General features: G+C 26.4%; 1 long non-coding RNA gene across 1 annotated transcript in view; it reads right to left on the bottom strand.

Moving 5' to 3' along the window:
• The window catches only part of LOC109613187 (uncharacterized), a 34774-nt gene extending 27452 nt beyond the window's left edge, over positions 1–7322 (bottom strand). The window contains exon 1 of the long non-coding RNA XR_009342859.1: positions 7041–7322. This is a non-coding gene — a long non-coding RNA (uncharacterized LOC109613187). The remainder of the gene's footprint in view (positions 1–7040) is intronic.
• Between the last annotated feature and the right edge of the window lie 6125 nt (positions 7323–13447).

The raw sequence follows: 13447 nt of genomic DNA, 5'->3' as shown, positions 1-13447 counted from the left end.
TGAACTATTTTTTCATATCAATTCTGCTGATGTTTTGTTTGTCTTTCCTTATTTCTGGTTTTATTAATTTTTGTTTCTTAAAAAATAAATCATTTTTTTTATTTTTTCAAAATAAAAAATTATGTTTTGTTGTTGATTTGTTGTTTTGGAAATAAGGCAATATTTAGTTTTGTTTTAATGTCTTTATTAAAAAAAGAAGAAAATAAAAAATCCGTTAGGGATCTCAAAGAAGAAAGTCGTTTTTATTTGAAAGTCAATTTTCAAAACGTGGATTCCTTAAAAATAGTATTTTCAAGGCCAGCATAAGTGGGAATTTCCTAAAACTATTATTCAAAGGCCTATCTGTATCGCGAAAAAACGTGGATTTTTTAAAATATTATTTTCAATACTAACAGAGATGTCGATTTATTTAATATTATTCTAAGGCCCTAAGACCTAATTCGTTAAAAACGTGAATTTTTTAAATATTTTTCCAAGGACTATCAGAAGTGTGTATTTTTAAGGAATATTTCACCAAGGCCCATCAAAGACTTGAATTATTTTAAATAAATTTTTTTCCAATGCTCAACCGAAGAGTGAATTTTCCAATGCCTATCTGAAAGGCGGATTTCTTAAAAAAAAATATTTCTTCCAAAGACTAACAGAAACGTACATTTTCAAGGATATTTTATCAACGCCAATAAAAGCGAGAATTTTTAAAAAATATATTTTTTCTACATATTTTCCACGAGCGTGTATTTTTAAAAAATATTTTTCTAAAGGCCTTCCCTAAGCATGGATTTAAAAAAACATATTTTTTCCAAAGGCTTTCCACAAACGTGGATTTAAAAATTTATATTTTTTCAAAGGGCTTCCAAAAACATGGATTTAAAATTATTTTTTCAAAAACCTTCCTTAAACGTGGATTTAAAAAAAATATTTTTTTCGAATGGCCTTCCAAAAACGTGGATTTAAGAATAAAATATTTTTTCCAAAAGCCTTCCTTAAGCGTGGATTTAAAAAAAAACTATTTTTCCAAAGGCCTTCCAAAAACGTGGATTTAAAAAAAAGATATTTTTTCCAAAGGCCTTCCTTAAACGTGGATTTTTAAAAACTATTTTTTCCAAAGATATTCCTTAATCGTAGGTTTTTAATAAAATATTTTTTCCAAATATATGCGTGGATATCTTTTCAAAAGCACAAACGGAAGCGTTAAGTTGCCAAAAAATATTTTTTCCATGGAGAGTAAATTTTTAAGTCTTTTCCATGGACTATTAGAAATTTTTACGAATATTTTTCCAAGGCATATCAGAGGCGTCAATTTAAAAAATATACACATTTCAAAAACAACTTGGAAGATCTAATCTAAGCGTGGATTTAAAAATTTATATTTTTTCAAAGGGCTTCCAAAAACATGGATTTAAAATTTTTTTTTCAAAAACCTTCCTTAAACGTGGATTTAAAAAAAACTATTTTTCCAAAGGCCTTCCAAAAACGTGGACGGTAGTTCTTGTTTCTGTTTTGCCGACAGATGTATACCAATGTTCGATGATTTAAATATATTTTGACTTATGTTATGATTATTGAAATTGTTGACCTCTATGGCGTAGGTTCCGAAGGAATGGGCCAATATTGACCATTTAATATCGGACCGAAAATTTGAAGAGAGTTAGATGATTATTTCACTTTCTTTGAGCGTTTTATTTTTTAAAATCTTGAGCCCTATGTGGAGGACCGGAAGATATGGTTCGATCCCTACCAAACATTTTATATCGTCCACCATTTGGAAGAAACTTGAAAAATTTAAAAAAAGTCCGTCGAAACATACGGGTCAAAAAAAAAACCGTCATATGGGGGCTGTACGAAGACGTGGTTCTGCATAAGTAATGTTAGCATTGGCTAAAGTAACGATTTCGAACTTCAAATACGAAATATGAAACAGTCCCGATTAATAATGTCGCTAATATCATAAAAATACCGAATATCGGGAGGTACCGTTATATGGGAGCTATACGAAGGCGTGAACCTGCAGACTTGAAAAATTAAAAAAAAAGTCCGTCGAAATATACGGCTCAAATAAAAACCGTCATATGGGGGCTGTACGAAGACGTGGTTCTGCATAAGTAATGTTAGCATTGGCTGAAGTAACAATTTCGAACTTCAAATACGAAATATGAAACAGTCCCGTTTAATAATGTCGCTAATATCATAAAAATACCGAATATCGGGAGGTACCGTTATATGGGAGCTATACGAAGGCGTGAACCTGCAGAGACAATTTTCTGTCATAAGCTGTAGTATCCATTACGAACTTCAAATACCAAATTTGAAACAATTCCGATAAATAATGTCGCCAAAAACATCAAAATACCGAATATGGGGAGGTGCCGTTATATGGGGGCTATACGAAGGTCTGGACGTGCACGGACCATTTTCTGTCATAGGCTGAAATACCCATTTCCAAACTTGCATACGAAATTTGAAAAAAATCCGGTGAATTATGTGGCTAAAATCATCAAAATACCGAATTTCTGGGGGTACTGTTGTATGTGGGCTATGCGATATCGTGGACCTATATAGACATTTCTCTTCTAGCTTAGAACTTTTAGTATGGATTTTTAGACAATTCCATTGAAAAATGTAACTAAAATCATCAAAATACCGCAATTTTTTTTTGGGGTACCTTTCCGATAACTTAGACCAATATAGCCCATCTTCGAACTCGGCCTGCCTGTAGATAAAAGACAGAAAATTTTAGTTTCTTATCTTAATTCGTTTTGACTCTAGCGGGATTACAACAGACGGAGGGACGGACAGGGCTAAATCGTCTTACAATTTTACTCTGCTCAAGAATATATATACTTTGTTGGGTCTAAAATTATTATTTTGATGAGTTACAAACGAAATGACGAACTTAATATACCCTTCATACTATTGTGTGGAGGGTATAAAAACATTTTAAAAACTATCTGGAAATAAAGTCCAGCCAAGCTTGGATTTGAAAAAAATACATTTTTTGAAGATCCATCTGATTTTTTTAAATATTTTTTCTAAGCGCAAATTGAAGAAAAATTTAAGGCCCATCTTAAATGTATTTACACAAATTGGAAATTTTTTAAAGTAGGTTTCTAGACCCTTTTCATCATGGATTTTCAAAATAACATTTTTTCTATATCCCTCAAAAAGGGAATTTTTTTAAAAACATATGTTTTTCTAGACTTGGAATTTTTAAAAAAAATAATTTTTTTGGATTTCTTAAAAACAAAAGTCCCTTAGAGAGGGGATTTAAAAAAAGTGTTTTTTCCCTAGGCTCATTTAAGTGCGATTTAAAAAAAAATTGAAGAATATTTGTTTTTGACTTTCTTTCTTTCTCAATTCTTTGAGACCCTTAAAAATAATTTTTTTCTAATTATATAAAATTAAAAAAAATAAATAAATTTTAAAATAAAAAATAAATACTTAAATAATTAGTTCTTTGGCAAATATATTTTACAATAAATAACAGATTCAGTCTTTCAGTATTATTTATGGTTGTTTTTGTTATATTTTTATTACTTTTACATATATTTTTTTGCTAGTAAAAAAATATTAAAAATAATTACTAAATTCGAATTAATATATTCAACAAATAACTAAAAACAGAAAAAAATATAAAAAGTTATTTAAACAAAAAAGATTTTTGGTTGGTTTTTGGTTTTTAATGGGAGGGGCTATTTGGGGAAGAAGAAAAATTATGGAGGCATTAAAAAGATGGCATTGGATCTTAGAATGCCCAAAATATTAGTTTTCATATTTTATTTCCCTCCCTTAATTTGTTTCTTCATCCCAAAGTTACGCCTCCCATTTTTGGTTTATTGCACTGTAAAATTTTGAAAACTATTGCTGTTTATGGTTGTTGCTGTTGTTACTATTGTTGTGGTGATGTTAGTTTAGTTTTCTTAATATTTATAGCCAAAAATGTTTTATTTGATTTGTTGTTTTTATTCATAACTTTCATTTCCCCGCCATTTAGGATGAGAGAATTGATTGTTTATGAATAAATTCCTGTTTATCGTAGATCACACGATTTTTGTTTCGGGTCAAGGGTTCCAAAACATCCATGCCTAAATCTAAATGCCAAAAATTATTTTTTTTAAGCCAAAAAGTTAAGTATTTTAGTTTTTTACAATTTTGAATAATTTCGAATTTTGTCACAAAATTTTGATATATATTTTTGTGGTTGTATTTATGTTGTTGTTGTTGATGGTGGTGGTGTTGCTTGTTGTGGTTGTAGTTGCCAAAAAGTTTGCGTTGCCATACCAAATGTTCTTTTTCGTCATATTTGGTTTTATTTTATTTTTTGTTACTTAGACTTAGGTATTCTTCTGCTTCTCTTTTATTTATTATAGTTACTTGGTTTTTGTTGTTGTTGTTTTTGCTTAAAGCAAGTTTACAGAAAGAAATTATCATTTTTTCAGAATTTATAATTCATTAGTTTAGTCCTTTGCTTTTGTGTAATAATTAATTCTACAATTTTCTTTTCAAACAAAATACTGTCGAAAATTTATTTTATCTTAAATTTTAATTTTTTTAATGTAAGTTTTTGTTTTCAAAATTTGTTTTTTTGTTTGTGTCTGGACGTTCGAAATAGTTTCCGTACTAATTTTGTTTATCAATAATGTGTATAGAAATTTTACAGCAAAGAGCAAATAACATAGGAGTGTCGATAGACTACCTGGAGCTAGCCTTTATAGATGAGCGAAAAAAATACAGAAAGTCTTATTCATAAAAACTTTAAAAAGATAAAATACTCCAAAAAATTCACCTTTTCCAATCTGATAGCCAATTTACAGAAAGTCTTATAAAATTAATAAATAATTTAAAAATTGGATATACTCCAAAAATCTTCTTTTTTTCAATCTGTTAGTTCTTGAAATAGGTCTGCAATAATTGTGGATTATATCTATCTAGACTTTCTTTTAAAATTAAATTTTTTTCTAGTTTCATTTAAAAAATTTTTTGAAAGCCCCTCATAAAATAGGGGATTTTAAGATATTTTTTTTTAAAGATCTAAGCGTGGATTTTAAAAAATATGTTTTGGACCAAGCATGATCTTAAAAAATATATATTTTGGAGGTCCATCTAAGCATATATTTAAGAAATGCAATTCTTTAAGACCCCTCTAAACGTTTATTTAAAAATAGCAAATTATTTTCAAAAATATTTTTATAGGTTCTTTTCAGCATGAATTACAAAAAAAAACACAAGTAAAAAGAGGCTAAGTTAGGCCGGGCCGAACTTTTTGTACCATCCACCATTTGGGAGGAACTTTAAAACTTTAAATACGAAATTTGAAACGATTGCGGTGAATAATGTTGCTGAATTCATGAAAATACCGAATATCGGGAGGTACAGTTATATGGGGGTCATACGAAAACGTGGACCTGCATACAAAAATTGTTGTCATAGGCTGTAGTACTCATTACGTGTACCATCATACGTCAATCGTCAAAATACCGAATAAAGTGAGGTACTGATATATGGGGCCTAAGACTTATATAGACAATTCTTTTTCAGGGAGTAAAGTACTCCAAGAAAACTCCTTGTGTAAAATCTCAAACAGTTCCATTAATACATGTGGCTAAAATCATGAAAATGCCGAAAATGGGGGCCACTGTTGTATGGGGGTTATACGACATCGACGACCTGTTTAGAAAATTCTGTTTCAGGGGGTAAGTACTAATCGAGAACTTTGAACTAACTAGTTATGTTAGTTCATGATACCATGTGTTAGCTTATCAAAAATAGTCTAAAATAATAAATTATATATATAGACGAAAATTCTGATAGATACCTATTGCTCCATTTCAAAAAGTGTTGGTTTTAAAAATATTAATTTATTGCACTTTACTATTTAGGGACAAGATGTATCCGTAATTTTGGATTGAAGAACTGGGTAATTCCCAAACGAAACCAGTAGCAAAAAGTCAAAAGTCGGGCAGGGCCACTATGCATATTTGGTACAGCTCCCGTAACAAAAGAATTTATTTGCAGTAGATCATACGAGCTATCAACATTTAGCTTTATAGCAGTTATAGTTTGGTTTCACTGTACTCGCTTCTACACTGAATTCGGTCGAATGTGCCAAAATTCAGGTCATTTGGACTGATATTGGCCATTTTATCTCAATCGGTTGAAGATATATATGGGAACTACATCCGAATCTGAACCGATCTTGATACAATTTGGCAGTGGTGTTTCTGGGCTGTATCTGATTTCTGATACTAAACATCATTCTTTTGCGGGATTGCATATTTCGAATGTGGGGACTTAAACACCAAATTGGATGAAACCTATATACGGGAGCTATAGCTATATTTAAACCGATTTTTCCGAATTCGATGTACTTGCTTCTAGACTGAATTTGGTCGGATGTACCAAAATTCAGGCCATTGGGACTGATATTGGCCATTTGGTGCATAATTAACCCGAAATCGGTTGAAGATATATATGGGAGCTATAGCTACATCTGAACCGATTTTCAACAAATTTGATGTACAAGCTTCTAGACTGAATTCGGTTCGATGTGCCAAAGTTCAGGTCATTTGGACTTATATTGGCCATTTGGTGCACAATTAACCAGAAATCGGTTGATGATATATGGGAGCTATATCTAAATCTAATCCGATTATCACCAATTTCAATAGGGTTCGCCCTTGGGCCAACCAAATATTGTTAAAAAAATTTCATCTCAATCGGATAATAAATGCGGCCTGAATTTTGTTCAAAAGAATAAATGGACCGGCGGACGGACGGATTGGCATGCATAAATCGACTCAGAAAGTGATTCTATGCAGTTCCTCAAAATTAACTATGGGTCTATCTCGCTTCCTTCTCCATGTTACAAACAAATGCACAAAGACATAATACCCTTACCAATATATGGTGTGGGGTATAAAAAATACTTCGTAAACTCAACTTGTTCCCAGTTGGGGAGGATATAAAAACAATAATTTATACATAAATATTATATATATAAAAATTAATACACAATAAATTAAATATATAAAATTTATACATACAGCGTTTTCAATTATTACCGCATTTTGTTCCAACTATTGATTTAAAAAAGCGGCCGACAAACGTTGTTTAAATTGGGCATGGATCAGGATGGAACAGGATCTTATTTTGAAACTTGTCTGTTGCTCTACAGACACTTATTAACATATCACACACGTATTCTAATACCAATATAGTTAATTTGTTTATTTAAATCACTTATTTTAATTTATTTTAATGCTATAAATTGTTTTATTCAAGTTTCTTCACTTTTACACGAAAAAGAGCAAAAAGCGCTTTAAATTTGCAACGGTGCAAATAGGGTACTCAAAGTAAGAAAAAGATCAATTAGCGTTGCCAACCTTTCAAATGATTTCTTAACTATTCATGAGCTCTGTCTGATTGTGAATTGAATTGTAACAATTGATACAATAATTGCAAGTTACTACTGGAAATAGTCTGTTAACATAAAAGTTTTGCAAAAGAGAACGATTTGAGAGAGATTTAACCAAAATGACCTCATTGACAATGTTGCTAAATGTGTATATTTAAAAAAATTGCAAACATTGCAAGTTTTCTGGGATGGGAGGTTCAGTAGAATATTTTTTAATTTTTGTTTTGAATAGCTTATAATCAGCATCATCTTTTGGATTTTTTTAGGATCTTCATGAAAGTTTCTTTTAGAAAATTTTGTAGAACTACCATCTGTTTAGCAAGTAATTAATTCTAATGTTGAAGTCTTTGCTCTTTACTGTAAAAATTTAGTTTTGACAAATAATTTTTGTTTTTTTTTTTTCATAATATCCAAAAAATTGTCTTCAGTTTCAGATTTTTGTCATTTCATTTTCGAAATAGTATTTTTTTTATAATTTCTAAATATATATATATTTTTGTGGAATTTTGTATTTTTGTTTGTTTTTATTTTCGAAATAGTATTTTTTTTAATTTATAACCTTACATTATATTTAAAAAAAATGTTCAGTTGTTTTTAGGAGTTTGTTAATATTACTTTAATAATATACGAGTATAAAAACCACAAGTAGGAAGAACTAAAAATCCTTAAGATATTTGAAATATAAAAATTAAAAAAAAATGTTCTGCCACAATAGGTTAATTTTGTTTTTGTTATATCATAATATATTCCCCATATACATAAATTTATTTTTTAAAAATATTACATAAATATTAATTTTAGTTTTGGTTAATTTTTTTTACAAATTTCAGTTAATTTCTTTGATTTTTTGTCATAAAAACTAAATATAACAGTTTCCATTTTCATTTTGGATTTATTTTTTATCTTCAGTATTTTGGGTGGGGAAATTTTGAGTATATTCTTTTTGATTGAATTTATTTCGTGGGATTTTGTGAGACACAAAACGGAAAATTTTGGGGTCTAAGGGGAATTTTTTCGGAGAAATTTAAACTGCAACCAACTTCAGACTGCTGTTATTTCTAGGTCACTCGTTCGACAGCTGTTAAAATTATTGCAGTTTTTTTTATCTCACCCTTTATATATAAGTATATAATTAAGTTTCCCCCCCTTAGCTCAAAAAACTTTTCACTTTCTGCCTCGCATGCCCTTGCATAACGGTTCGGTTATTTGTTTAAAAAATATTAGTATTCATTTTTGTTTCACTTTTCATTAAAAATTGTTTTTTTTCTTTTTTTTTGGTTTGTGGTTTCAAGTTGATATATTTTCCATTTTCTTTGCTATATTTTTTTTATTTGTTAAAGTTTCTTGTTTAAGTTTTCTGTTTCAAACTTGTTTTGTTTGTATTTTATTTTATTTCATTTATTTATTTTTTATTTTTTGTATAATAAGGCAACTGCAATTTTATTTCCATTTTTTGTTTTGTATAGTTACTGGTTTGCTTGTGTCAGTGTGTATGTATGAATGTGTATCAGTGTGTGTTTGGTTTCATGATTTCAAAATTTGTTCGTCTTTTTGTCGTCTGTGTGGATCACTTTTGCTTTAGGTTTGTCGTTTTCTTCTTTCATTCATTTGTTTGGTTTTTGTTTTGTGATAAATTTTGTAAATTTTACTTTGTGCTTTATTTTCAACTTTTCAATTTGTATTCTATTTCTTGTTGTTGTTGTTGTAGCTGTTCTTTGGTTTCTTCTTCTTCTATTGATTTTAAATATTTTTTGCATATTTTTTGGTTTATTTTGTTTTTGTTTTTGTCGGGTTTTGTAAACTGCGTTTGATTTTTGTATGTCGTGTTTGTTTTAATCGTTTTTTTTTTTGCTGCCAAAATTTTTTTTCAAAATTATTAATATTTTTGGAATTAATTTTAATTTTTTTTTTTTTGATAATTTTTGTCTCCTAAAAACAACATAATATTTAAGGTTTAGTTTTTACATTCTTTTTTAGATTTTATTTCGAAATGTGTTTAATAATTTACAAGTCTGGTGGATTTCAATTTCATTTTTGTAAATTAAAAAAAAGAAAAAAAAAATTAAGAAAAAATTACAAATAAAGAAATATGAGGTGTGTCTGGTTACCCTTACATTTGCAAGAATTGTTGCTAATGTTTACTGTAAACTCTGCAAGAGGGCGATTCGAGAGAGAGAGAGAGCATGTAAACTGTTCTTTATCAGTAAGAGTTTGCAAATTCTTGCTCAACAATTTTTTTCTTGCAATCACTTGCTACTCTTCTTCTTCTCCATCTGGTGATTTATATTTATTTGGACAAGTACATTTTAAACCTGCTTCATTTCTTTCTATGGTGGGCAAATTGTTTCGTTTTTGCATTTCAGCTGATTGCTGGCAAGATTTTGCAAGAATTTTCTCTGTTTACTTTTTTTTACAGTTCTATTGCAAAGGAGAACAACACTAAATTACTCTCTCAGAAATAAGATGCTGGACAATTACTGCGGGAAAAGTAACCAGACAAACTTATTATTTTATTTAAAAAATCGACAATTCTTTAGTTAAAAAATTATGTAATTATTATCGTTTACCGTGAAAAAATATATTAACACACAATTAAGTATTATTTCAAAAATAAAAATAAATAAATAAAAAATATATATTTTTTTAGTTAAAAAATTATGTAATTTTTAGTGAAAATATAGTAACAAAAAATTAAATATTATTTAAAAAAAAGTAATAAATAAATAAATAAAATAAAATAAATAAATGTATAAATTAAACCAAAAAAATATTTTTTGTAGTCAAAACAATATGTCATTTTTAGTGTGGGCTTCGAAAAAATATGTTAACAAAAAATTAAATATTATTTAAAAATAAATAAATAAACAAAAAAAAAAACAATATTTTTGTTAAAAAATTATGTAATTTTTAGTGTTTATAACCAAAAAATTATATGTTATTTCAAAAAGAAAATTAAACCAAAAAAATATTTTTTTGTTAATAAAATCCGGTAAAAGTAAGAATTATGTTTTACATAACAATAGGTTTAAATAAATTATATCTAAAAAAATTATTAAAAACTATTTTTAAAGCCAAAAAAAAATCGACAGAAAAAATATATATTTTAATAAAATCTTATAAAAATAAGAATTATGTGTTACTTTAAATAGGTTTGAATAAATTATATATAAAAAAATAATTAGAAAAAATATTTTATAAAACAAAAAAATATATATAATAATAAATAAATAATTATATTATTAATTCTTCAATTCAATTAGTATTTGTTTTTTAATTATAAAAAAATATAAATTTTAAAAAATATATTTTAAACAAATTAAGAAAAATTTGTAAAAATAAGAATTGTGTTTTACGTAAAAATATGTTTAAATAAAATTATTTTTAAAAATTTCTTAATGAAATCCTGTAAAAATAAGAATTATGTTTTACATAAAAGTAGGTTTGAATAAAATATATCTAAAAAATGATTAAAAAATATTTTTTAAAACCAAAAAAATTAATAATTATATATATATTTTTAGCATTATATTCGTATTATGTATTATTATTATTATTATTAAAAATTAAACAAAAAAAAAAAACATATAAAAGAATATATATTATAGAAAATATATTTAAAAAATTAAGAAAATTCTGTAAAAAGAAGAATTATGTTTTTATAAATGATAGAAAAAATATTTTGTAAAACAAAAAAGTCAATAAGTATTTTTTAATTAAGTTAGGGTTTTTTAGTATTTGTTTTTTAATTTAGGATTATACAAGTACTATGTTTTAAAATATTAATAAAACAATTAAACAAATAAATATATTTAAAAAAATAAATAAGAAAATCCTGTAAAAATAAAATTATATTTTTACATAAAAAAAACTTTTAAAACAATTATATTTAAAAAAATGTGAACAAAATATTTTTTAAAACCAAAAAAACATCACTAATTCTATTTTTTTAGTATTTGTTTTTTAATTTAGTATTAATAAGTATTATTTGCTAAAATGTTATTAAAAAATTAAACAAAAAAATATATTTTTAAAACAATTTTTTAAGAAAATCCTGTAAAAATAAGATTTTATTGTTTTACATAAAAATATGTTTAAACAATTTATATTTCAAAAATGTTAAAAAATTTTGTTGTTGCAAAATCGTCAGGCAAAATCCCATTATTGTTGTTTTTATAAAAACAACGTTTGTTTATTAGTGGAGAACGATGGTAATGTTTACCAGGGGGTAAGGCAGGGAATACCTTCTCCCTCTTTCCGAAACCTAGGTATTCCCTGCCTTACCCCCTGGTAAACATTACCATCGTTCTCCACTAATAAACAAACGTTGTTTTTATAAAAACAACAATAATGGGATTTTGCCTGACGATTTTGCAACAACAAAATACTATGGTATCCCAAACAAGCAAGCCAAACACTGTTCTATTAATAGACACAGGCACGGTCGACGAAGGGGTTTTTGTTGTAACAGACAAAACAAACTTACATGGTTATGTTACTTCGTTCAGGTTGAACGAAAGCATAACAAGTGGAGAAAGATGTAAATGTTTATAAGTGCGGTTGTAAGATTTAGAAGATTTTCCAAAAGAATTTTAGTTTTATGTAATTCTTTTGTTCCTCTTCTATTGAGCTTACGATCTCGTCACTTGGGTAAAAAATGTTTTTTGTCATAGAAGTTATTTTTTAAAATAACTTCTGGGGAGAATATCCCAGACAAGAAACAAGGGAACTGATGAGGATTGGTGGCTCTTTCCGAAACCTAGGTATTCCCTGCCTTACCCCCTGGTAAACATTACCATCGTTCTCCACTAATAAACAAACGTTGTTTTTATAAAAACAACAATAATGGGATTTTGCCTGACGATTTTGCAACAACAAAATACTATGGTATCCCAAACAAGCAAGCCAAACACTGTTCTAATGTTAAAAAATATTTTTTATACCAAAAAATTAATAATTATTTTTAATTTTTTTTCTTGAAATTTTGCTGTCGAAACTGTAATGCAGTTTACATGTTTATTTACTTGTAAGGCTTTAATATAGATATAATATATTTTTATAGATTCAATAAAATATAAGAATTAAAAAATAAGAATTAAAAAAATATAAATAAAAAAATTTAAATCTACTGAAAAAATATAATTTTAAAAAGTAGAATCATATTGCTAAAAATGGGACCAAAAAAAAAAAATAGAAGTAAAATGAAACAAAATAAATGAAAAGGATTATTTTTTGAAGTACTTTATTGAAATAAAAAAATAGTTGAAAAAAAAAATATACAAATGAAACATACATTTTTTAATACATATATTAAAAATTAAACAGAAATTCAAAGAGAACAAAAATATTTAATATTTAAATTTAAAATAGATTTTCTTAGCATTAAAAAAATAAATCCATATTCAAAGAAAAAAAATTAAAAACCGAATATATATATTCCAAAAAAAATTAAAACAATTTATGAAAAATTAACTAATTTTACCTTTATTGAAAATTAAAAAAAAAAATATTTAACACAATATTAAAATGAAACATATATATTTTTTAATATATTGTAAAAATTAAAATTAAACAAGAACTGAATTCATATTTCAAAAAAAATTACATAACTTTATGTAAAAACAATTTATGAAACATTAACTAATATTACGTTAAAAAAATTAATTAAACATATTTTTATATAATAATAAAAAATAAAATGAAACCCAAAGAGAACAAAACAGTTTTGATTATAAATATACTTATTTTACGTTGAAAAATAAAAAAAATATTAAAATTCAAAAGAACAAATATAGTTTTGATTTTTTTTTTTTTTTTTTTTTGTAAAAAATAAGAAAACATTTTATGAAAGAATAACGAAACTTCATGTAAAAAAAAAATAAAATAACAAGCATGTTCAAATATAAAAATAGAATTTATTGCTCATGGTTTTTATGAAGGAAAAGAAATGGCAAAATAAAAGAGAATTTCAAATTTATTTTACCTTTTCATTTCATTTTTAATTTATTTATTTTTAAGTAAAAAAAAATTGGAAGATTA

Source organism: Musca domestica, unplaced genomic scaffold (assembly GCF_030504385.1).
Source record: "Musca domestica strain aabys unplaced genomic scaffold, Musca_domestica.polishedcontigs.V.1.1 363, whole genome shotgun sequence".
Classification (NCBI taxonomy): domain Eukaryota; kingdom Metazoa; phylum Arthropoda; class Insecta; order Diptera; family Muscidae; genus Musca; species Musca domestica.
Note: the sequence above shows the minus strand (reverse complement) of the source record. Positions and strands in the feature narration are given on the sequence as shown.